This window comes from Halichoerus grypus, chromosome 10, assembly GCF_964656455.1.
Source record: "Halichoerus grypus chromosome 10, mHalGry1.hap1.1, whole genome shotgun sequence".
Classification (NCBI taxonomy): Eukaryota; Metazoa; Chordata; class Mammalia; order Carnivora; family Phocidae; genus Halichoerus; species Halichoerus grypus.
Window position 1 is genome coordinate 103,950,786 of NC_135721.1, and position 23,972 is coordinate 103,974,757.

The window sequence follows — 23,972 nt, forward strand, 5'->3', positions numbered from 1 at the left end:
TCAGATAGGAGGTTACTGTGGTGCTATAGGCAAGAGATGGCAGAGGCTTAGACTAGGAGAATGATGTTAGAGGTGCTGGAAAGAAGTGTAGATTTAAGATAAATTTAGAAAATAGAGTCAACAGGATTTGCTGATGGATTGGGTGTGAGAGGTAAGAGAAAGGAAGAATTAAAGATATCTTCCAGATTTTGTGTTTGAATATCTGGTTGTATGGTGGAACTACTTTCCAAGAGGAAAAGATTAGAAAGGGGAGGTTTTGTACTTGGGGTAAAAATCAACAGTTTAGTGTAGACTTGTTTGGTTTTTTTTTTTTTTTTTTTAAGATGGCTATGGACCATTTATATGGAGCTGTCAGGCTGGTAGTTGAATGTATGTCTATATATAAGTCTAAACTGGTATATTAGTTAACTATTGCTGTGTAACAAACCACTCCAAAAGTCAGCAGCTTAAACAATAACTATTTGTCCTGTTATATTTCTTCAGGTTGGCAAATTATCTTGGATTAAGCAGGGAGTCTTATTTGGTCTCACCTGGGTTCCCTAATGCATCGGTAGTCAGCTCTGAGTTGGCTAGGTGGTTTGCTGCTGGGGTTGGTTGATTGTCAGTTGGTGTAATGATCTCTGTGGTTTTTCATTCTTTAGTGGGATTCCTTGGGCTTGCTCATATAATAGAGGGAGGATTCCAAGAATAAGTAGAGCCTTAAGTTCACAATTGGTACATCATCACTTCCCCAGTATTCCATTTACCAAAGAAAGTTATAAGGCCAGCCCAAGTTCAGTAGGTGGAGAAATAGACTCTGCCTCATCATGGGAGCAGTTGTAAAGTCACATTGCAAAGGTATGGCTACCAAGAGGCCATTAATTGGGGCCATCAATGCCATTAATTGACTAAATTATAGGTTATAATTTGAGAGTCTTCAGCACATAGATATTAGTTAAAAACATGGAAACAACTGAGCTCAGCTAGAGTGAAAGTGTAGATGAAGAAGAGTCTTAAGAAATTCCATTTGGCCTGTGAGGTTGGGGTCAGCAAAAAGACTTAGAAAGTCAGGTGAAGTAAGAAATAGAAGCATATAAAGAAGAAATTGGCATGTATTAATGTATAATAAACTGAGTCTGAATATAGCTCATATTCATTTGTTGAAGTTGTCCTCAGTTTAGGGCATTTAGCTAGCTCTGTGGTAGAAAAAATGAGGTACAAACTATAGTCCTACTGTAGAAACCATACTGAATGTATACTTTAGTTGGAGAAAATAGCCTCATGCTTAGATAATATTAATAACAATGTAGGACAACTATATACAGGAGTTTCTCAAGAGCCCATCACTGAGAATCCGTTAGCAAGAAAAAAGTCAATCCTTTGGCTGGTTACATGGATGTTTTCAGTTTGTGAAAAGTTCCTCAAGTCATATACTTATTATTTGTGTAATCTTCCATGTATATGTTATACTGCCATAAAAAGGTTTTTTTAAGATTTTATTTATTTATTTGAGAGAGAGAGCATGTGAGAGAGAGAGAGAGAGAGAACGAGCAGAAAGAGGGGCAGAGAGAGAAGCAGACTCCCCGCTGAGCAGGGATCCCAGGACCCTGGGATCATGACCTGAGTCAAAGGCAGACACTTAACCAACTGAGCCACTCAGGCACCCTAAAAAGTTTTTTTTTTAAAGCTACCTCAGCCCTCTTGATTATTAGTACCTGATAGTTGTTTAGTTTGTATAAAAATACTAAATGTCTTTTCATAAGAATTTACTTTTGTTATATTTATTTACATATATGTGATATATTCACATATGTCTCAGAACCAAAATTTAGAAAAGTTGGTGTGTACTTTTTTTTTTTTCCACATTGGGCAGGGAATGTGACCAGAAGCAGTGGGAATGCCAAAGGATGTACTTTACAAAGGCTTGAGGATAAACAAAATAATCTTTTTTCTCCTTATAAGCAGTTCAATCAGAGTGGATTTAAACAACTTTTATCTAAATAGTTTTGAAAAAATATATATTTTGTCTTTTACCCTAGCTTAAATGAACCCCTAAATGTAAAAGGAATTCAGTTTTCTACATCAACATGCATTGTATTTTTAACACAAGAGCAGAAGAAATTCAGAGGGGAAATTGCTTTTTGTTATAAATTTATGCTAACATAAAGTTCTTCTGAATAAGACAACTGAAGAAAAAATTGGAACAGTTAGAAAGAAAAGAAGACCTTGCAGGGGAAAAAAGGCCAAATCAGATAGGGGCTTGCTTGGAAAACTGGAATGGGGATAAATTGGCTGGGCCAAAAAAGAGAGAGTAGCTTTTAGAAAATTAACTATAGAAATCATCACACCATCTAAAGTAGGTTCAAATGATTTAGAGATGCTGGGGAGGAGGGATGGCAAAACAGCTCAAATCTTCAGAAGACTTGCATCATGTTCTATGAAAAGATGAAATGTAAGCAGATCTCCTATAACTAAAGCAAATAAAAGATTATTATTAGCTATATATCTATAGTGTGTGAGCATGGTCAGTGACTGAACTCTCACATTGTTGGCTGAATTGCAAGGCACTTAGAGATGATGAGATATAAGGACCCTTAATTCATCAGGAAACTGAGCCCTAGAGAGACTAAAGAATTTTCCAAAGGCTCACTGAAGAGCTAACAATACAGAGGTAAGGGGCTGCTCTGAGTCAGTCACCTCAAAGTCTAAGCAGACAGGCTTGCTGAATTCTTGTAGGTAAACCATGCAAAAAATGGACTTTGTGGAAAGATGCAGTTGGTGTGGACTTTTTTTTTTTTCCACATTGGGCAGGGAATGTGACCAGAAGCAGTGGGAATGCCAAAGGAAGTACTTTACAATGGGTACCAATTTCTGTAAGAGTGAGTGTGGCAGTTAAAAAAAAAATGGCCGCAAGTTCTTTGACATTCCTTTTACTGAGAGCTTGGGTGTCAATGTTACCTCCCTTGGATCTGGGTTGGCTTGTGACTGCTACCTGAAGAATGACTTGGGAAGCAAGAATAAAGGCCAAGACACTTGGTCAGAGGCTGTTGTTGACATTCAGAATGATGGCAGCTTGGACTGGGGGGGGGGGATGATTCTGGAGATAGAAAAAAGTAAAGTTCTAAATTTCACAAACAATGAATCATGGAACACTACATCAAAAACTAATGATGTACTGTATGGTGATGAACATAACATAATAAAAAAAATGGCCAATGAACACATGAAAAGCTAAAAAGAAGTTCTAAATACATTTTGGAGGTAGAATTAGCTGTACTTGATGACAGAATTGATATCAGAAGGTATGGCTTGAGCAATTAAATAGTGCTCATTTCCCTAGGTGGGAAAAACTAGGCATAAAACCCAAAAGTTCTATTTTAGCCATGTTCAATTTGGGATGACCATGAGATATTTTTTCTGTTGGTGGTTGTATGCTAAGTGGGCAATTGGGTCTATAAGCCTGGAGCCACAGGAGAGATCAAAGTTAGATATAGAATTTCCCTTATTACACAAAAATGAGGTGTTTTTTTTTTTTTAACTTGAATTATTCTTTTGACACAGCTGTCTGTCTTTCTCTAAACCCGTGAATCTCAATATCCCCCCATGCTTCTTCACACAACACTGGGGTCATTTTCCTCCATCTTTGTTCTGGTACCTATGAAGAATTTCTTTAGTCATTTTCTTTTGTGAAGTAAAGCAAAGGCCAACCAGATTTCTGGATTTTTAGTTACAGCATAAAAAAAAAAAAAAAAAATCAAGCAAGGTCTGTAGCTTAAATGGCTCCACACCACACATTTGTAATTTCACAGCAGTCCCTAGGAGTTCAAAAGAAATATGGGAGACTCAGAGTCTGAGAAAAAGGTGGTACTCCTCATCAGTTTTGTCTATAAAATTCTGTAACCCAATGCATCGGATCACATCAATTTTTCAGTCTATAGAAGCTTCAAGGGATGGCTTGTCTTCCAGATCTAATAACTCCCCATGGGACTATAGTGCTGGTTGGGCCCCTACTCCAAAATCCACACTGTCCACCTCTCAGAATTACCATTATTTTCTCACTAGGTCATTTCTATTCCCTCTAGCTTGTTAGCCTGACCCCATTAAGTCATAGCTTTGGAAAGATACATCTGTTTAACTCCTTTCCTCAGAAATAATTTCCACCATTTTGGCAATCTTTGTAATTTATCCTTGTCATTGAAAATCAAAATGCTAAAAAGAGTAGAAAAGGATACTTTCCTCCAAGATATGCCACACACCTATGTGTATTGATTCCTGCCCTTAGGAATCTAACTGAGGAATGCCAGTTTTGTAACATAATGAGATAGGTTCTATACAACAGGGTAGGAAAAGGGCAGTTAGTCAGTGGCAATAATTTTGCCCCTTTAGAAAACTAGGACAGTATTATTATCAGAGGGAAAAGTAGCATTTCACAAATGGTTATGATCAGAGACTCTGGGGACTGACCAATCTGAGTATATAATCCTAGTCTGACTCTTGAGTAGCTGTCTGATCTTGAACACAATCATTTAATATTCCTGTAAAATGTTCCTCTCATCTAAATTGTTGCACTTCTAGCTCATCTTTACCATTCAAGTCTTAACTCAGATGTTCCTTCTCTTAGAGGCCTTCTCTGCCTGCTCTCTCATTTAAGGAAACACCCCCATCTCTGGATAATTATTCCCTTAATCATTATGGCACATATTTTTTCCTTGTACTCATGAAAATTATTTGTAATTGTCTTATTTTACAATGTTGGTTTATATGCTTGTTTATGATTCAATTGTTCCTTTCTCCCTAGCTCTGAATAGGTGCTCAATTAATTAATGAAATGTCTGACCAAGGCCAAAATCACCAGCCACTCTGGTAAGAAAACTCAATCCAATTATTTGCTGTCCTCTGCCAAGCACTATCCAATAGAAATATAATGCAAGTCATTTATGCAGTTTTAAATTTTCTATTCACCACATTAAAGAAGTAAAAAAAAAAAGATGAGGGGCCCCTGGGTGGCTCAGTCGTTAAGTGTCTGCCTTTGGCTCAGGTCATGATCCCAGGGTCCTGGGATCGAGCCCTACATCGGGCTCCCTGCTCAGCAGGAAGCCTGCTTCTCCCTCTCCCACTCCCCCTGCTTGTGTTCCCTCTCTCGCTGTGTCTCTGTCTGTCAAATAAATAAATAAAATCTTTAAAAAAAAAAAAAAAAGATGAAATTAATTTTATGATGTGTTCTGTTTATCCAACATATCATTTAAATATGTAATCAATATAAAAATTATTAATGTAAAAATTATTAATGAAATATTTTACATTCTCTTTTTTTGTAGTAAGTCTTTAATATGTGGTATTTGACACTTACAGCACATCTTTATTCAAGTGTTAAATTTTCATAGGAAATCCTTGATTTGTATTTCAATTTTATAAAATTTATGGTTGAAAAAGGAGATTCACATACCCAAGTTGCTCCATACATGCATAAACATTTTCTAATACTTGAATCAATATTAGATTTTAAATGTAAGTTTAAATAAATTAAAATGAAATAAAAAATTCAGTTCCTAATTATAGTAGACACATTTCAAGTGCTTAATAGCCACTAATGTCTAGTGGCTACCATTTTACAGCTCTAGACACTTTGCCAAATTTTTCTCATCATGTTTTCTTGGGAAATGTGTTCTTACAATCAGATTATCTTATTCCAAAGGGAGATGAGATGCTTTTTTAGATAATCTAAGAATATCTAAGAGGAGAAAGGAACTCGAACACATTAAGTGGAGAAGTTTGCCAGGAACTTCAGCAAGGATTTTCCAAATAACCCTTCTAATAAGCCTATGAGTCTGGTTTCACTGTCCCTGTTTTATACATTAGGAAAATGAAAGCTGAGAGTGAGAACTTACTACAAGCACAAAGCATCTTTCTTTCTCTCCAGTGGTTTCCAAATGAGCGGAGTATGCAAAGGGGTACTCACTCTCAGCTTTCTGTCCTCCTCCCTGTGTCTTTCTATGCACTCCACCAAACATCCAAGAGCATGCCCACCTCTTCTGCTTAACACAAGGCAGGCTTTCTTTTTCCCATTCATTGCAAAGCCTGGGGAAGACTGGTCACTTGAAGGTAAGGAGAGCACTGCTTTCCTCAAAGTCAAAGACTCTCTAGACAAAAATTGAGATCATTGCCCACTGTTCTACGGGAAAGACTCTGGGTTGGGATGGCCTCTGGGGAGGTGGAGACCAAGTGGACTGCGATCATTTAAAATCTTCTGCATTCTTTAACTTGGACAACTTTCCTTCTATCCTCCTTTGGAGAAAACAAATTGTATATTTAAAACAAGTTTGAGGTGCCCAGACATCATATGTGTTTATGTACTCAGTTTCTTGAAAGGGTTCAGGGAGGAGAATTTTGATGACTTTATATGTCTGAGATTACTAGTTGACCCTCTGTATCCCTTTGCCTTCCATACTTAGTAGTAGAACATCTTATTTTTTAACTGGGCACATATCCCTCCCCAGAGAACAGTCTATATTTCTCAGTTTTCCTTGTGGCTAACGATGGTCATAAGACTACATTTTGGCCAAGGCACTATAAGAGGAAGTGTTGTATGAGGCTGATGGGAAGTTTCCTTAAAGAAAGAGTCTCAACCCTTCCTCACTGCCTTCCTCCACCGTGCAGGTTGGAATGCAGAGTTGATGCTAGAATTTTAGGAGCTAGATTGGACCATGAGGTAGAGGCCATGTGATAAGGATAATAGATCCACAAGATAAAGGAGTTTAGGTCTTTGGTATCAGGGAGTGCCAAATCTGCCCTGGGTATCTAAATCTAGATTCTCCTTATGTGAGGGGAATATGAACTTTTATCTTCCTTAAGGCACCATTATTTTGCATATTCTGTCACATGTATCTACACCCAAATCCAATGCTAGCTGAAACACATACACTTTTCAAGTAAAAGGCACCAGTGGAAGTGGAACTTCTGAAACTGAAATGGCCCAGTTAATAAGACTAAAAATGGACCAAACATTTAATGGGAGGTGTGAGGCCCCACCTAGCCTGCTCATTATTAAGATGTATCTAATCTCTGGGCTCATCACCCATATTTATTCAGGATGTGATGTACTTCCATTAGGTCCTTAGATTAAATACTAGACCAGAGCATCTCCACAGCATTTTTCCAGATTTTTTTCATTTTATCATTTTTTATCCTGCTGATATTTCTTGATTTTTTTTTTCTTTCTCTCACCTCATTTTGTTCCCCCTAGTGTTTCTACATTTGACTTTCTAGTGTTATGCTTCACAAACATGCAGGGGGAGTATTTTTCTGGTTAGGGAAGGACAGCACAAGGGTTGGACAAGAAGGAGGAAAAAGCTAGCTTTCTGGACTGTCAGAGTGATGCCTAGAATGTTGGCCTCATTACCCCAGCGCTGCTCAATAATGCATGAAAGTCACATGCAAAAAAGTACATATGCAGGGGAAAGACTGGAAAGAATTGTCCAAATTGAGAGCAATGACTACCCCTGAGGAATGAGGTAGAAGCCACACCATAATTTTTTCATATGTACTTTTGAATTATTTGCTGTTTTTTCCTTAGAATGAGCATTTCTTACCCTATAATTTGAGACATGGAAATAACAATATGTTCACAGTCAAGGGGTGGTAGTGATTATAAGGTCATAGAAACCCTGAAATGTTCAGCTGTACCTCTGTCCAAAGGCATTCAAGGCCCAAGACCATACTCTGGAAAACCTTAGCTCTTATTGGATCTGCCCTTGTGCCTTCTGGGAAATTTTCTTCTCTTCTTAGTCAATACTAGGGACTTATTGCTTCCTTCTAAGAACCCAGTTCTCTGTCCAGCTTCATGATTATTAGCTTGTTATTGAATATTGATTGCATTAATAGACACAGATTTCCATGCCTCTTTATTTTTTTTAAGATTTTATTTATTTATTTGAGAGAGAGAGAGAGAGGGAGGGAGAACACAAGCAGGGGAGAGGGCCAGAGGGAGAGGGGTAAGCAGGGAGCCTGACATGGCTCAATCCCAGGACCCTGAGATCATGACCTGAGCCAAAGTCAGATGCTTAACCAACTGAGGTACCCAGATGCCCCCATACCTCTTTTTATCCACAGCATTGGTTAGTGACCTTCCCACTGATTCTGGGCCTGGCCATGAGATGTGTTTGATTAATGAGATAATAGCCATCTTACTGAAAAGTGCATGCCCATCTTCACTTTCTGTCTTGGACGCTTGTACCATCAAGAGGACATGTCTGAGCTAGCTTGCTGGAGGCATGTGAGAGATACATGGAGCAGAGCCAAGGCATCCCAGCTGAGGCCACCTTAGACCAGCCAGCTGATAACCAATCTAGCAGCAGATAGTTGATGTCTGAGCAAGCCCTGCCAAGATCAATCGAGACTGATCCAGGATGCAGAGCTTCCTAGTAGAATCACAGGTTGATGAGAAATAACGGTTGTTATTTTATGATACTTAGTTTTGGGGTGGTTTTTTGCATAGCAATAGCTAACTGATTCAGTAATACACTTCCTTCCCTACCTGCTCCCTCCCACCACCTCACCACAACTAGCTCTGCCGTTTACCATCTTTGTGGCAATATCAGTTAATTTTTTCAGTATAACAAACCACACTCAATTTTTTTTTTTTTGCATAGAACAATAACCATTTATTCATGATTAATCATGAATCTGTGGGTCAGGTATGGGTTCTGGTGATTTGGGTTGAACTTGCCTGATCTTGGTGGGCTTGCTCATGCATCTGTGGTCACCTGGAGGTTTGGCTCATGCTGGCTGATTTATTATGGTGACACTGGGATGATTGGGGTCTCTCTCCATGTGGTCACTCATTATCCAGCGGGCCTAGTTTGAGCTTATTCACATGATGACCACAGAGCTCAAAGAGTATGCAAGAGTGGCAAGTCCTAATGTAAAAGCACTTTTCAAGCCTCTGCTTATATCATGTTTGCTCTATCCATTGTCTGAAGCAAGTCACATGGCTAAGCCCAGAGTCAGTGTAGAAAGGCACTACCAAAAGATGTAGATACAGAGAGGCATGGAAAAAACTGGGGTCACGAGGCAACTGATTCACCACTGTGACATCACACAATTCTTTTGGTTTTTCTGAGCCTCAGTTTCCTCCTCTAAAAAAATGGAGATAATAATACTAACCTGTGATAAGTTGAATTGGGTCCCACCAACAGATGTAGAAATTCTAACTCCTGGTACCTATGAATGGGACCTTATTTGGAAATAGGATCTTTGCAGATGAAATCAAGTTAAGACAAAGTTATTAGGGTGGGCCCTAATCCAAATATAACTACTATTCTTATAAGAAGAGAAAAACACCAGATGAAGACTGAGACACACAGGGAGAATGCCATGTAAGGATGAAGGTAGGTATTGGTATGATACAGCTATAAGTTCACAAATGCCAAGGATTAACAGCCACTACTGGGAACTAGAAAGAGGGGAGGAAAAATTCTATCCAGAGTCTCAGAGGGAACATGGTCCTGCCAACACCTTGATTTTGGACTTCTAACCTCAAGAATTGTGAGGCAATACATTTCTGTTGCTTTAAGCCTCCTGTTTGTAATGCTTTGTTATGGCAGCCCTAGGAAGGTAATACAGAGCCCAAGTCCTCTGGCAAAGCTTTTCATTAAGGGTCAGTGAGAACAGTGGCTGCTAAAGGATGGGCTCTGGTCCTACCAGTGGTTATTCGGAGATAAGGTTTATCATATCTTACATTGGGAGGAAGCTCTTCAAGCACGTATGAGGTTGTACAGCTGTTGCAGCATCAGAGCTGCCTCAGGTCTCTGGTTTTAGAGGCTTTGGGGTTTCCAAGGTAGGAAAAAGCCAGCATTGCTCGTCCTGACAGCTTCCCTCCTGATTTGTGGTCAGCTCCCCAAGCTCCTGACAGACACCCGCCCTGGCCAATCCTTCAGCATGAAATGGGGCATGCCTGCAGGGCCTGGGATATTTCCCTTTGCTGAAGGAGAAGCCCTGCTCTCTGATTGCTGGCCTTGTTCCCGAGTAGCTCTAGCTCCGGGAACATTCCAAGAAAACAAAGGCTAAATTTAATCTTCTCCACCTTGGGATTCCTATTCTGTGCCCTCCATTCAGACTCTTACTATGCAGGGAACTTGCTTCTCTGCATTGCTAGAGGCAGTAGTGGTTGTTTACAGCCAAACACAGGCAGGAAAAAGCTCCCTTCCTCTCTGGAAAGTCTTGCATCTCCCTAGGCATTTTATGGGGCTAGGTATAGGAAAGTGCTCCCAGAATGCACCACAGTTCTCCCAGAATGCTCCCTGTTGCCTCCTATCTCCCTAACATTGCTCATTCTGTTCTCTTTGACTAGAGAGGGCTTTCTACCATATGTACCTGTTGAAGTGGTTCTTAAGCTTTGAGAACTTTAAAGCATGGGTCAGAATGGAGAGAGCACAGAATTTGAGACAGAAGACCTGAGTTTGAGATTCATATTAACACTTACTGTGTGTCTTTGAGCAAGTCACTTAACATCTCTGTACCCAGATACTGCTATCATTATTATTATCTGGTGAAAAGAGTAACTTTATTCTGAGAATCCACTAAGATAATGGATCTGAAGGTCCATTAAGAGTTGTTCAATTTAGAAAGAGAAAAATTCATTCATTCATTCATTCATTCATCCAACTAATAACTAGTGGAAGTCTATTTTTGTTCCAGGTCCTCTGGTAGAGGTTGGAGATGAAGTAGTGAATGATATACCTGAACTCTCTACCCTCATGTTTCTTACATTCTAGTGCAGGAAATGGGAAATAAACTAGCAAGGAAATAAATAGGCATAATTATAAATAGATAATTACAAATTCTAATAATTTCTAGGAAGGAAGCCATTATAATGGTGAACTAGAGAATTACTGGGAAAAGTCTTTTGGACTGGATGTTAAGCAACATGGACAGAGTTGACATGGTCTGAAATTTGAAGGGTCTAATATTCTTTGCCTGGAGGAAAAATCAGGCAGGCAGTGTGATGTGGTTTTTGTTTTTCTGTGTTTTTTTTTTTTTTCTATATCTCTATAATACATTCTGAATCTGTCTTGCTGCCTTAGTACACTCTACTCATTGGCTTACTGGCATTTATATCTTCATGAGGATGGCAGATGCCCCCTAGACAAACGTTAGGGTCATCATTATAAAGGGGGCTCTGTCTACTAAACGACAGTTTATAAAACTAGCTTTTGTTGACAAAGAAAAAAGGAATTTTAAAATTTCAAACCTTTCCTTTACATGGTAAGGGGAATTGGAGTCTAAACACAGGGTTTCACAATGAGCTAGAGGTAGAGAGAATTTAGTGTATATTTAAAGAGAAGTTTCAATGAGACAGAAAGGAGTAGGAAGTTTCTCACTACTAAAAGAGAAAGGGAGAGAGAGAAACTGAAGGACAAGAGATCAGATATGAATGTACTGGTTCTTTCTAGTAGATATAAAAAAAAAACCTTTTGTGGGTTGCCTCTGTGGCTCAGTCAGTTAGGCATCTACCTTCGGCTCAGATTGTGATCTCAGGGTCCTGGGATGGAGCCTGGGTGGGACTCCCTGCTCAGAGGGGAGTCTGCTTCTTCCTCTCCCTCTGCCCCTCTCCCTGCTCATGCTCTCTCTCTCTCTCTCAAATAAATAAATAAAATCTTAAAAAAAGACCTTTTTGAAATATGTTTTTAGGGAACATTATTGTGGGAGAACAAACATCCATAACTGCTTATCTTCTTACTGGTAGAATGAAGACTTTGTTAGGTGTCCATCTTTACTTCACATAGTCTGTGTGACTAGGAAAACTGAACTCACCTCCAGTTACAGGGGTGGAGCTTTAATTGAACCAAATTATGGTAATCTCAACCGTCTTCATGGCAATTGGTTCAGAAATTCAGGCTTTCACCGATCAGCACAAGCCATTCCTCTGTCCACTCTTACTTGTTTTGAGCTCGTCCAATGAAAAGGGAAAACTTTTTAATACAAGATTACAGAGAGGTGTTCTCCCTCTCTCTCCCACTGGTGATGGAGGAAGCAGGCTCCCAGTATGATTTACAGCCAACTTCTGAGCTAGCAGGAAACCAGTTTTAGAATGAGGTCAACAGTGTGGCTCTCAGAGTGAAGAGATGGAAAGAACCCATATCAGAGCTGATAATGTGATATTGCTGAGGTCTTGAACCAAACAACCCTAATGCTAGACTTCTTCTTTTGTGACATAATAATTTTATTTCTCTAATCTAATTTGAGTCAGACTTTCTGTTATTTAGAGCCAAAAGTATCTGAGATAATACAATGGGAGAAATAGCCATATTGTTTTGGAGAAGTGCCAGAGTGGGGGGAATTATGTCTCAATTTTAATGAACATATCTTAGGAATATTTCAAGATTATTAGAAGAATCCTATGCCAACAAGAAGAGGTAAAAGCAAAATAGACAAGAATACATGGCATGAGGGCGCCTGGGTGGTTCAGTTGGTTAAGCGACTGCCTTCGGCTCAGGTCATGATCCTGGAGTCCCTGGATTGAGTCCCGCATCGGGCTCCCTGATCGGCAGGGAGTCTGCTTCTCCCTCTGACCCTCCCGACCCTCCCCCCTCTCATGTGCTCTCTCTCTCAGTCTCTCTCTCTCAAATAAATAAATAAAATCTTTAAAAAAAAAAGAAGAAGAATACATGGCATGATGTGGTTAATCATCAGGAAAGCTTATACCACCTGCTTTAGCCTGAGAATGCTTTGTAAGGCATTCAGAATCTCCTGTATACCCCAGGGAGTGTGGGACAGAGGGGCACGTAAGATAATTGAAGTAGCTGCCTTGTGACCTGAATGAAGGGGATCCTTGTAGTAAAGGATGTGGTGATTTTGTAGTAGAGGGTAGCAGGGTGGGCCACTCCAGATCAATTTGAATGGAAATCATTGCCATGTCCCAGAGGAGGAGCATCACCACTAAGACCCCAAAAGTTGAACAATTCAGCCAGAGAACATCATGAATTACATAAGACCCATCAGCATTGGATGCAATAAGATCGGAGTTTTGCCAGGTAAGGTGAGGTATATCCAAATTTGAGGTCAGTGGGATTTAGCAGAGAACTACATTAGGGAAGAATGTGAACTTCTACCTATACCCAAACCTCATATTAGAAGGGTAGATCAGATTATGAGACCAACTGAGAAATAAGAGATATAATCTTGATAGAGCATCTGGAATTAGAAGTACTTAATATTTAACCAAATGTGACTGTTTAATTCCTTATGGTAGATTGCATCATTTGCCCTAATTCTTTGCCCATCCTATATCCATGTCATTTGTCACGTGACTTCATAACTCCTCTTTCTAACAAGGTAGAGTCTAGGGCATAGTCTATTTCCACACCCCTGAATCTGGAGTTGGACATGTGACTTGCTTTAGTAAATAGAATGAAGCTGAAGGGATATGTCCCCCTTCTATGCCTAGGTCACAAAAGGCCTTCTGTGCTTCCATTTGCTTGCACTTTTGTGTCTGCCACCATCATGAAAACATGCCCAGGCTTAAGGGTTTGTGGAAGAGAGCTGAGTCACCCTGGTCATCCCAGCTGAAGTCATCTTAGATCATCTGACAGCCAGACATCTCAAGATGTATTAGTTCTCTAGTGCCACTCTAACAAATTATCGCAATTTTAGTGGCTTCAAACAGCACAAATTTATTATTATAGATCTGGAGGTCAGAAGCCTAAAATGGGTACACAGAGCTGCCTTCCTTCTGGAGGCCACAGAGGAGAATCTATCTCCTTGTCTTTTCCAGCTTTTAGAGGTCGCCTATATTTCTTTGACTCATGAATGCTTCCTCCATCTTAAAGCTAGCAGCATAGCATCTTCTCTCCTGTATGACCTCCTGCTGACTTCCTATAAGGACTCTTGTGTTTATATCAGGCCCACCCAGATAATCAAAGATTATCTCTTCATCTCAAGATCCTTAACTTGATCATATCTGCAAAGTCCCTCTTGCCATGTAAGGTAATATATTCACAGGTCCTGGGGATTTGAACATGGACACCTTTGGATACCATTATTCTACCACACCAGTCATATGAGCAAGCCAGACCAAGATCAGCAGATACAGATGTGTGAAAAATAAACGCTCATTGTTGTGTGCTATTGGGGTTTTGAGATCATTTGTTTTGTGGCACTGTTGTGTCAATAGATAACTGATACATGGGGACAATTGAGCTATCCATTATTGGTGAGTTTAAAACTGTAACCTATCATTAGTTAAAATTAAAACCACAGAAGGAGGTGCCTGGCTGGCTCAGTGGGTGGAGCATAGTGACTCTTGATCCCAGGGTTGTGAGTCTGAGCCCCACGTTGGTTGTAGAGATTACTTAAAAATAAAATCTTAAAAAAAAAGAAGAAGAAAACCACAGTACAAATGAAAACAAAACAGTAAAGGAAGTTACTTTCCTTTCATTCTTTTCTTTTTCTTTCTGTCTTTCTTCTTTCTCTCTTTCTACTTTTTCATTATGGAAAAAAAGAGGACATGTAGAAAAACAAAATCATAGAAAAGAATTAAAAGGCACTTTTAATCATACCATTTTTGAGATCATTACTATCAATATTTTGGTGCATATCTATCCAGAAATTTTCAAATATTCAATACTTGGAAATTTTATTCTGTGACTTCCAATGGAAGGTTGACCTGACCCAGGAAATCTCTCCTTCCACTTCAAACACATAGAAATGCGAGAACAAATGTACTAGAAAATAACAGCATGAGTGCAAGAGGTCAGAGTTAGCACATTACTAAGAATTGTACTGTTTGGAAGAAGGAGAAAGATGCAAATTAACTTGAGATTTCCTTTTTTTTTGAGAGAGTGCACACTGGGGTTGGGCAGAGGTGCGAGAGGGGCAGAGGGAAAGGGAGAGAGAGACTCTCAAGCAGACTCCATGCCCAGCGCAGAGTCCCACATGGGTCTTGATCTCACAACCCTGAGATCATGACCTGAGACAAAATCATGAGTTGGATGCTTAACCGACTGAGTCACCCAGACACCCCAAACTTGAGATTTTTTAAGTATACATCTTAAACCTGTAAGGTTAACCACTAAAATAGTAGAAATAAAATATGACATCTCAACCAATAAAAGAAGCCGAAGGAGATGGATCCAACAAAACTCAGGGACAGGGAGAAGAAGCAAAGAAAAATCTCCAAAACGGAATGCACAAAATAAGATGGAAGAGAGAAGTCCAAATATATCAGTAATTATAATAATACAAATAGATTACATTAAAGGTACAGACAATCATATTGGTTTAAAAAAATCCATCTATTTGCTACTTTCCAGAGGTACACTTTAAGTAACAAGACCCAGAAAGGTTGATGGAAAAGGCATTTGATACATCAGGTAAATACTGAAAGAATGCTGGCCTTGCACATGGCCGAGATATGAACAAAGTCACATACAAATCGCAACACTGTTTGTACTAGAGAAAATGCGGAAATAACTTAAAGAGCTATGAAAAATGGAATGGATAAACAGATTATATATTCACATGATAGAATGCTATACAGCAGTTACAATGAATGAACTAGAATCATATGAATCAACATAGACAGATTTTTTTTAAATGTTGAATGGAAAAAGAAATAGAAAAATATTGCATTCAGTCTGATAACATTTAAACATATGAAAAAGAAACTCTATATATTTCCCATATGTATGTGGCAAAAATATAAAAATCTGGACTGGGTGATATACATCATATTTATGACAGTCAGTTTGAAAGGGGAAAAGATGAGATAAATAGAATAAGCAAGGCTTCAGCTTTATATTCTAATTTCTTTAATTAAAATTCTGAAGGAGATATAATTAATTAATGTTTGTTTCATCATTCCATCTAATTTGCTGTGCTTTTAAAAACATCTCAAAGTGGGCACCTGGATGGCTCAGTCGTTAGGTGTCTGCTTTCGGCTCAGGTCATGATCCCAGGGTCCTGGGATCAAGTCCCACATCGGGCTCCCTTCTCCGCGGGAAGCCTGCTTCTCCCTCTCCCACTCCCCCTGCTTGTGTTCCCTCTCTAGTGTGTCTCTCTGTCAAATAAATAAATAAATAAAATCTTTTTAAAAAAAAATCTCAAAGTACAGTTCCTTAAAATAGAGTGAGAGATATTTTTTCTAAGGCTTTGTTCAGTGCCAAAATTCTGATTTTACTATCATAACTAATAAAAAAAGAAAAATAAGAAAAAAAGAAAATCTTAGTGCTTTGGAATCTGCAGGCAAATATTAAGCATTATTTACTACAGAAAAAATGGGAAAACTCTAAATGTCTCAAATAATAAAATTGGCACATGTCTTTGGGGGCAGTATTAAACAGCTATTAAATTCATGTTCTTAAAAAATATTTCATGACATGACAAAATGTTCACAATAAACTGTTAAATTAACTAAGTGGGGTGCAAAACTATATATACATATATATTCATATTTACATATACACATATAAAATTGAACTGTTCTGTGGCTGCTGGCATCACGGGTAATAGTTAGCTATATTTTCTACAATAAGTAGGTATTACTTTTAAATTAAAAAAATTTAATTAAAGAAGGCTAGTTTCATTACAATTGTAAATGGATAGGAGTCATATAGTTTAAATAATAAGAAGTCTTTTTTTAAAACTAAGTGACAAGTGTTAATACACCAGTTCATTAGAAATGATTCAGATGATAGCGTTATTGAGTTACTTTCTGCCTTTCCCTTCCCACCTATGGGCCCATTCGTTGTGGATTCAGGATGGAGAGAGGTAAACAGGCTGGTTGGGACAGCTGATGAGGCCAAATGTGGCAAGCACAGCCATCCTGCACTCAGCCCTACCACCGTGAGAATAAGGGGATGGGCCGGTATAGACATTTTTATCTGATAGAAATTTAGATTCTTTCCAAGACTGAGGCATCCTAGTCTCGCAGAGCATTGTCATCCAGACTATTGGGGCAGCACAGCATTTGTCCCAACCAGTGCTTCCTCCTGGCTAAGGATCTGATTGCTTCTGGCCTTGGAATAGGTTTTTCCAAGGATGGGCTTCTTCTCTGGTTTATATCCCACCCCGCTCTGGATTTTGATATTGAAACAAAGAATTTTATGTTTCCCTGTGGAGCGCTATTTATTTTATTGTTAATGCAAGAGAAGCAGCTTGCTGAGTTTGATCATTTCTCAGCTGTCTTAAAAAAGATGAATGGATAAAGAAGATATGGTATATATATACCATGGAATATTATTATGCAACCATCAAAAGGAATGAAATCTTGCCATTTGCAACAACATGGATGGAACTGGAGGGTATTATGCTGAGCGAAATTAGTCAATCAGAGAAAGACATGTATCATATGATCTCACTGATATGAGGAATTCTTAATCTCAGGAAACAAACTGAGGGTTGCTAGAGTGTGGGGGAGGGATGGGGTGGCTGGGTGATAGACATTGGGGAGGGTAAGTGCTATGGTGAGCGCTGTGAATTGTGTAAGACTGTTGAATCACAGACCTGTACCTCTGAAACAAATAATACATTATATGTTAAAAAAAAAAAGAAGAAGAAGAAGATAGCAGGAGGGGAAGAATGAAGGGGGGGAAATCGGAGTGGGAGATGAACCATGAAAGACTATGGCCTCTGAGAAACAAACTGAGGGTTCTAGAGGGGAGGGGGATGGGGGGATGGTTAGCCCGGTGATGGGTATTAAGGAGGAGGGCACGTTCTACATGGAGCACTGGGTGTTATACGCAAACAATGAATCATGGAACACTACATCAAAAACTAAAGATGTGATGTATGGTGATTAAAATAACATAATAATAAATAAAATAAAACAAAACAAAACAAAAGCTAACCTGGAGCACAGGGGGCCCAGGAATTAGCCAGTTGGAGACCTCCGTGAAGTCTAGATTTAGGTGACCAACATATTTCAGACACTAACTCAGATGAGCATCTAGGCTGCCAACCTTGCTCCTTCTCAAAGCAAATATGGTTTCAGAAACCAGTAAAAACATAGATGGAAGAAGAAAGGACACCTGTCTCCCAGCACACCGATGGCAAACACTAGATGGCTGGCTCCATTGTCACTGATGGCTTTATTGATATTAGTGGATAACAAACAGCATGCAAATGTCTTCACTCTAATAAGCCCACAGAAAAAAACGAAAAAAAGGCTGCATGTGGCACACAATGTCACTTGGAAACTGGCCTCTGTCTAAGAGTAATTGAATCACTGAGAATGTTTGCCCATCCCAGGCTTATCACTAGGACTGGTTCTTTAAAAACTATGGGCATTTCTTTTCTTTATGAACTAAATTTCCTTGCATTATTACTACACAGAGGATGCTGAGATGAAAGAAAGCTTGGTTGAACTATTGCACTTCCTACTGCCTCCGCTTGGGCTGGAAATGAGACTTTGTGCCCAGAAATGGTGGGAAGTGGCACCTGTTTAGGGTCTTGCTTCTGCCCCCCAGCCAAAGATCTCTTTGGATACCTACCAGACTATTAATTTAATTGGTCTCCTTGGATGCACCAGCAGCACACACCCTGGGGCTCTGCCAATTCCCAAGAAAGGACCTATTTACCACACACCTTGTTTTGCTGACTGCAAGGTTCTTGTTAGAACATGTTTATTTCTTCCCTAAACGCTGAAATAATCTTTCTAGTGGAAGCTTGCATATTCTTTGTGGAAACTCATGGATCCTACGTTTCATTTCTTGCAACATGCTGGACTGCTGGGTAGAAGTTACTGATGCTTTATCTTTTAATACAGATGTACATGATGAAAAGAGCAAACACAAAGCAACCACTCAGAGGCTGTTGAGTGGGGACCAATCTTTCTCTCTGTGGTAGAAAAATAATAAGACAATTATGGGATATATATATATAACTTTATATATAATATACATATTATATACATACATGTATATATAAATATGTTTGTTATCTACTTATACATATATATATACATATATATATAAAATTTTTGGTAAATAGCAATGATCAAAGAATACAGGGGTCACAATAATCAAGGAATACAAGATTCACAAAAGTCCAATCTTTGGACAAAAATGTCACCACCAGCCACTTGACCGTTTGCATGTTCAGATAAATAATGGGGAGTAGCTCCGGAAGGAATGCTATTGCAAAAACCTACTTCCATGAGACCGTTTAAAAACTTCCATGAGGGTCAAGAAATTACACAATAGGCTTGATCTAGTCTTTGGACTACGTATTTCTCACTTCAGGGCCAGACCTAGCCTGATTTATCATTTGCCCATACAACCCAAGTGTGATAGGACTCTGTTGTGGTCCACTCTTGGCCTGGAAAAGATAGCAGTGTGGCTTCTGAGGCCTTGGAGACAAATGGAAATCTTTACTATACATTTCCTCAAAGATGCAGTACAGGGGCTTCTCACAGTGAGTGGCCCAGAAAACATTGGGAATATCCTCTCCAGGTACCTGTCTCCCAAGTCTCCAGGAAGAACAACTGCTAAACTTTCTCCCTTCCTTTCCACACATCCCTTTCAGCATCATGTGGCTTACCATTTCCTCATTTCAGACTCTCTGATATGCCTGCCCACTGTGCTGGACCTGGGAATTCCCAGCACATTACACTTGGAGAGTTATGCCCTTTTCCATTCCTAACTTGAAGAGAAATTCCAGGAAATAAAATTCTTTACTGTGGTAAAAGGCAGAATGTCCTACCTCTAAAGGATGGATTATACTGAGTGACTTGCTTCCAAAGAATAGGATTATGGAAAGGGAGAAAGAAGTACCTTTACAGTGGGGAACCCTGGCAAACACTCCCTTAGTCAGGTCATCAAGGTTAATATCATCGGTGATAAGTCATATTGATTCATATGGGCCCTTCATATGATGTGTTTTAAAAAATCCCACTTTGCCTCTGTGGTCATCCTCTGTAAATCCATAACCCAAGCCTAACTATGAAAAAAAAAAAAAAAGAGAGAGAAAAAAACCCCAAACAAATGGAAAGACATTCTACAAAACACTTGACCAGGACTCCTCAAAACTGTCAAGGTTATCAAAAAAAAAAAAAAAGAGAGAGAGAGTCTGAGCAAGTGTCACAATCCAGAGAAAAAAAAGCTAAATGAATGTGACATCCTAACTAGGATCTTGGAGCAGAAAAAAAAAATCATTAAGGAAAAATCAATGAAATCTGAAAGAAATACGGAGTTTGCGGGGTTTTGTTTTGTCTTTGTTTTTGCATTTTTAAGAAAAGGATGACTGATTTTTTTATCTGGACCATGTATCTAGTGAGGGTACAGAATTTGGTTGTCCTGCCAGGGGACATAATAATTCTTAATTAAATTTGCCCCAGCAAAACTTCCAGTTTTCATGTGGTCTAAGCTTACCAAAATGTTACATTAAAAAAAACTCAACAAAGTTAGTAACCAAAAGTTATCAAAATAAAAGGTAGAGCAAACTTTACTTGCATATATGAAAGAAAAACAAAACAAAAGAGATCCAACTTAAACTCAGCATAGCATTTAAAAAAATTCTTTCTTCTCTCTAGTTTTCATATAACCTGTAGCTTTTCTGGACTTTCCTATTCTCTAAATCCCTTTCTTTCTATTCCCTACCTCTGCTCTTTCTGAAGCCCCACCACACATGACTCCCCTGTGTCATCATTCTCTTGGTCTTTTCCTCCTGCTTCTTCTCAACTTGCTCTCCCCATTATCCACATTCAGCTGTCACTAGAAGCCTGGGACTCTACCCAGGAAAGACAATTCCCCAGGGGAGAGGTAACAAAGCTGAGTAGTCAAAGAGAAAATTCTCCATAGCAGGGGTAGGAAAGGGAATGAGGGTAGGCTGACAACTCCATAAATTAACATAAATAGCTCCCATCACAAATATAAACAGTTGGCTTGATATGCCGACCAGCCTTAGGAGATCCATAACAGCAACTAGGGATGAGAAGTATGTCCAGAGGAAGAATAGGATGGTCTTGGTTCAGAACGGTCTTGGACCTGTCGTTTAAATGGTAAACTCTATGCTTTGTGCAGATAGACACGTCTGCCCTATTTTCTCTTGTGTCCCAGTAGCTGGTCCAGAGAAAGAATCCCAATATATTTGATGGGTGACCTTGAGAATAAGAGTATCTGTTTCTTTAATTATTAAGTAGCAAATATAGACATTGTCTGCCTTAGTTACTTCACAGAGATTTTGCTAGGAGTCAAGCAAACCTACATTATATGGGAAATAACTAAAAAAGAAGTGTAGAAAACAGCATTGGCGTGGACACAGCATCAGTGTGGAGGCCAGACTAATCCTCCATAGTCAGAGGGGGACTTGAATAAGCCCCCTGGCTGCCCGTCAATGGGAAAGGTTGGGTCACATCATCTCTGAGTTCTCATTGGCTCACTGCCATGGGACTTTGCAACTTATCCTGTCAGAAAGTGGAGTTGTGACTTGCTTTGACAAATAGAATGACAATGTGCAAGTTCCAAACCTAGATCTCAAGATTCCTTGTGTGAGTTTCCTCTCACTCTTGGAATCCTGCCTCCACCCTGTCAATAAGCCCAGGCTGGGCTGCCGAAGGATGAGAGACACAAGGCCCAGTCACCCATGGCCCCAACCAACAACCAGCCAGTTTCAGAAACAGGCACTTAGCTGAACAGAAACTGCAGATACAAGAGTGAGCCCAGCTGAGACCAGAACACTCCAGCTGACCCTAACTCCAAGTGCTGACCTACAGAATAAGGAGCCAGATAAATCATTTGTTTAAGCCACTAAGTTTAGGGGTAGTTTATTTTGCAGCTATTGCTCACTGATATGACTTCCAAATTGAAATTTCAGTGAGTCAATGACTTGGCTCCCACTTGTACCTTCAGACAGAGGGTACATTTTCCAGGAGAGTGCCCCTGACCAAGAAAGCATCTGGTACCTTGTCTTGATGGTCTGTGGCCTGCTTTTGTTTGGCCATATGACTTCCTGTATCATTCTCATATTGGCTATTTAAAAAGCTCTAGCAGGGGCGCCTGGGTGGCTCAGTCATGTAAGCGTCTGCCTTCAGCTCAGGTCATGATCCCAGAGTTCTGGGATCGAGCCCCGCATCGGGCTCCCTGCTCAGCGGGAAGCCTGCTTCTCCCTCTCCCACTCCCCCTGCTTGTGTTCCCTCTCTCGCTGTGTCTCTCTCTGTCAAATAAATAAAATCTTTAATAAATAAATAAATAAATAAATAAATAAATAAATAAATAAAAAGCTCTAGCAGACAGGGTTAAAATTTAATTCACACATTATCCCTCAGACCTATCTACTTCTGCCTCAAGCATCTTCTTATTTAGTTAAGACTGAGATACTCATGACTCCTGATGTTTACGAAAGAAAACAATGGACTGGGATATGTCTGTCTTTAGTTTCAGCACCTGTCTGTTTTGAGAGCCACCAACCTTGAAGGTGGACAGCATCCTCTTGTCTTTAGGTGCCTGGGACCATTCACCATGAATATCTAAGCTCATTCAGATCAGAACCCTGTTCTTTGCATTTCAAGGTAACATCTAGTTATGTAACAGATTAATTCTGCTATGATGTGGCACATCATAGAAAACTCAGCTCAAATTGGCTTGAGTGAAAAGGAGAATTTGTTTCTGCTACTGAAGGGTATCTGGCTTCGGGCATGGTTTTAATTAGGTTTCAGGCTCTTTCACTCCATCACTAATCTCTCTTTTCCTCCATGTTTCCTTAATTTACAGGCAGGCTTTCTCCATATGGTGACAAAAAATGGCTGCTCTGAGCCCAAGACTCATTCTGTTCTCTGCTGAATAATCGCAGCACAAAGAGACCGTCCCCTTCGTTTCAGCAAAAGTCTTGAGGCTGATTCTCACTGGACCTCTTTGGGTCACATGTCATGCCTGAACCATTTACTTTCTACAGGGGAATGGAACATGCTATTTGGTCAAACTGGTGACCTGTTACCTAACCCACCCCCTACCCCACCCCCACCCCCCCCACCCCCCGGCCAGGAAAAACACGGTACAGGAGGTGATGGTGGGGATAGCATTACTAAATTGAGGGGATCCAGAGAGAATGGGGCTTCCAGAAGAATATCAGGTGCTCTTACTAGAAAGAAGAACAGTTGTGGGCAGGCAAAACCAGCAGTTACCATTACAACAGTGGTTTTCAATCTTACAGCACACTGTAGTCACCTGGGGGAACTTTCCGACAATACCACCAGAAATAGTGATTTACTTGGTCTGAGGTGTGGCCTGGGCATCACCCTTCCTTTAAACTCTCTAGGTGATTCTAATGAACAGCCGAGGCAAAGAACGGCTGCATTAGAGATATTAATAGCTAATTAAGCCTTAACCCTGGGGAATGCCTTGAAGTGCTGTCGGTCACTCTAAAAGACTGCATCTCTCAGGGTAGAGTTTTCCACACTGGAGGAGGCTAAGAATCAGTGTGGTGCAGTAATGTGGGAGTGAATGGGGGTAGGCAGACAGGAAGCTCTGATTGCCCCCAATTTGAACCATATTAGCAACCATCTGCTGTGTACACGAGCTGCCAGTCCTGATGACAACTTTTAAAATTAAATTTGAGAAACCTTTTGCTCCAGAAAGCCAAAGAACCCATTATGACACCCCCAATTGCAGAATGAAAGGTACAAGGTTAACTGCCCTGTCAGATGCCACGGCTCCCAGGGTCAAGTGTGGAGACCCTTGGGGGGGGGGGTCCCTGGCATCATTGCCTGACTCCGCTGTACCCCATCAGAGGGGGGTGGGACAGCCATTGCACCTTGGCTTCTGCACAGTGTTTCCTCCCAGCTGGTGGGAGGAGGCAGATTCTCCTCATCTTTCTAGTGAGGAAAAGTTCTGGCCAATCACGAGAAGCCAACTTGAGACTGCAAATGTGGGGATGAGATGGCAAAATCTGTTTTTGGAGCTGCAAGAGACACTCCTCTCCCAGCGAAGAGCCGCTCCAGAAAGCTTGTTATCAGGCGGGGGCTGGCAGCTGCTCACCGCCCCGGGTGGGGGAGGGGAGGGGGC

At 40.1% G+C, this 23,972-nt stretch overlaps 1 long non-coding RNA gene across 2 annotated transcripts in view; it reads left to right on the forward strand.

The window, feature by feature from the left end:
* LOC144379258 (uncharacterized) overlaps positions 1 to 23,972 on the forward strand; it is a 167,857-nt gene that overhangs the window by 23,837 nt on the left and 120,048 nt on the right. The window contains exon 3 of one of the 2 annotated variants that reach the window (XR_013441952.1): positions 4,778 to 4,835. The exons of the other annotated variant lie outside the window; for it this stretch is intronic. This is a non-coding gene — a long non-coding RNA (uncharacterized LOC144379258). Of the gene's footprint in view, positions 1 to 4,777; positions 4,836 to 23,972 lie in introns of those variants that run through there. 2 annotated transcript variants of the gene reach the window in all.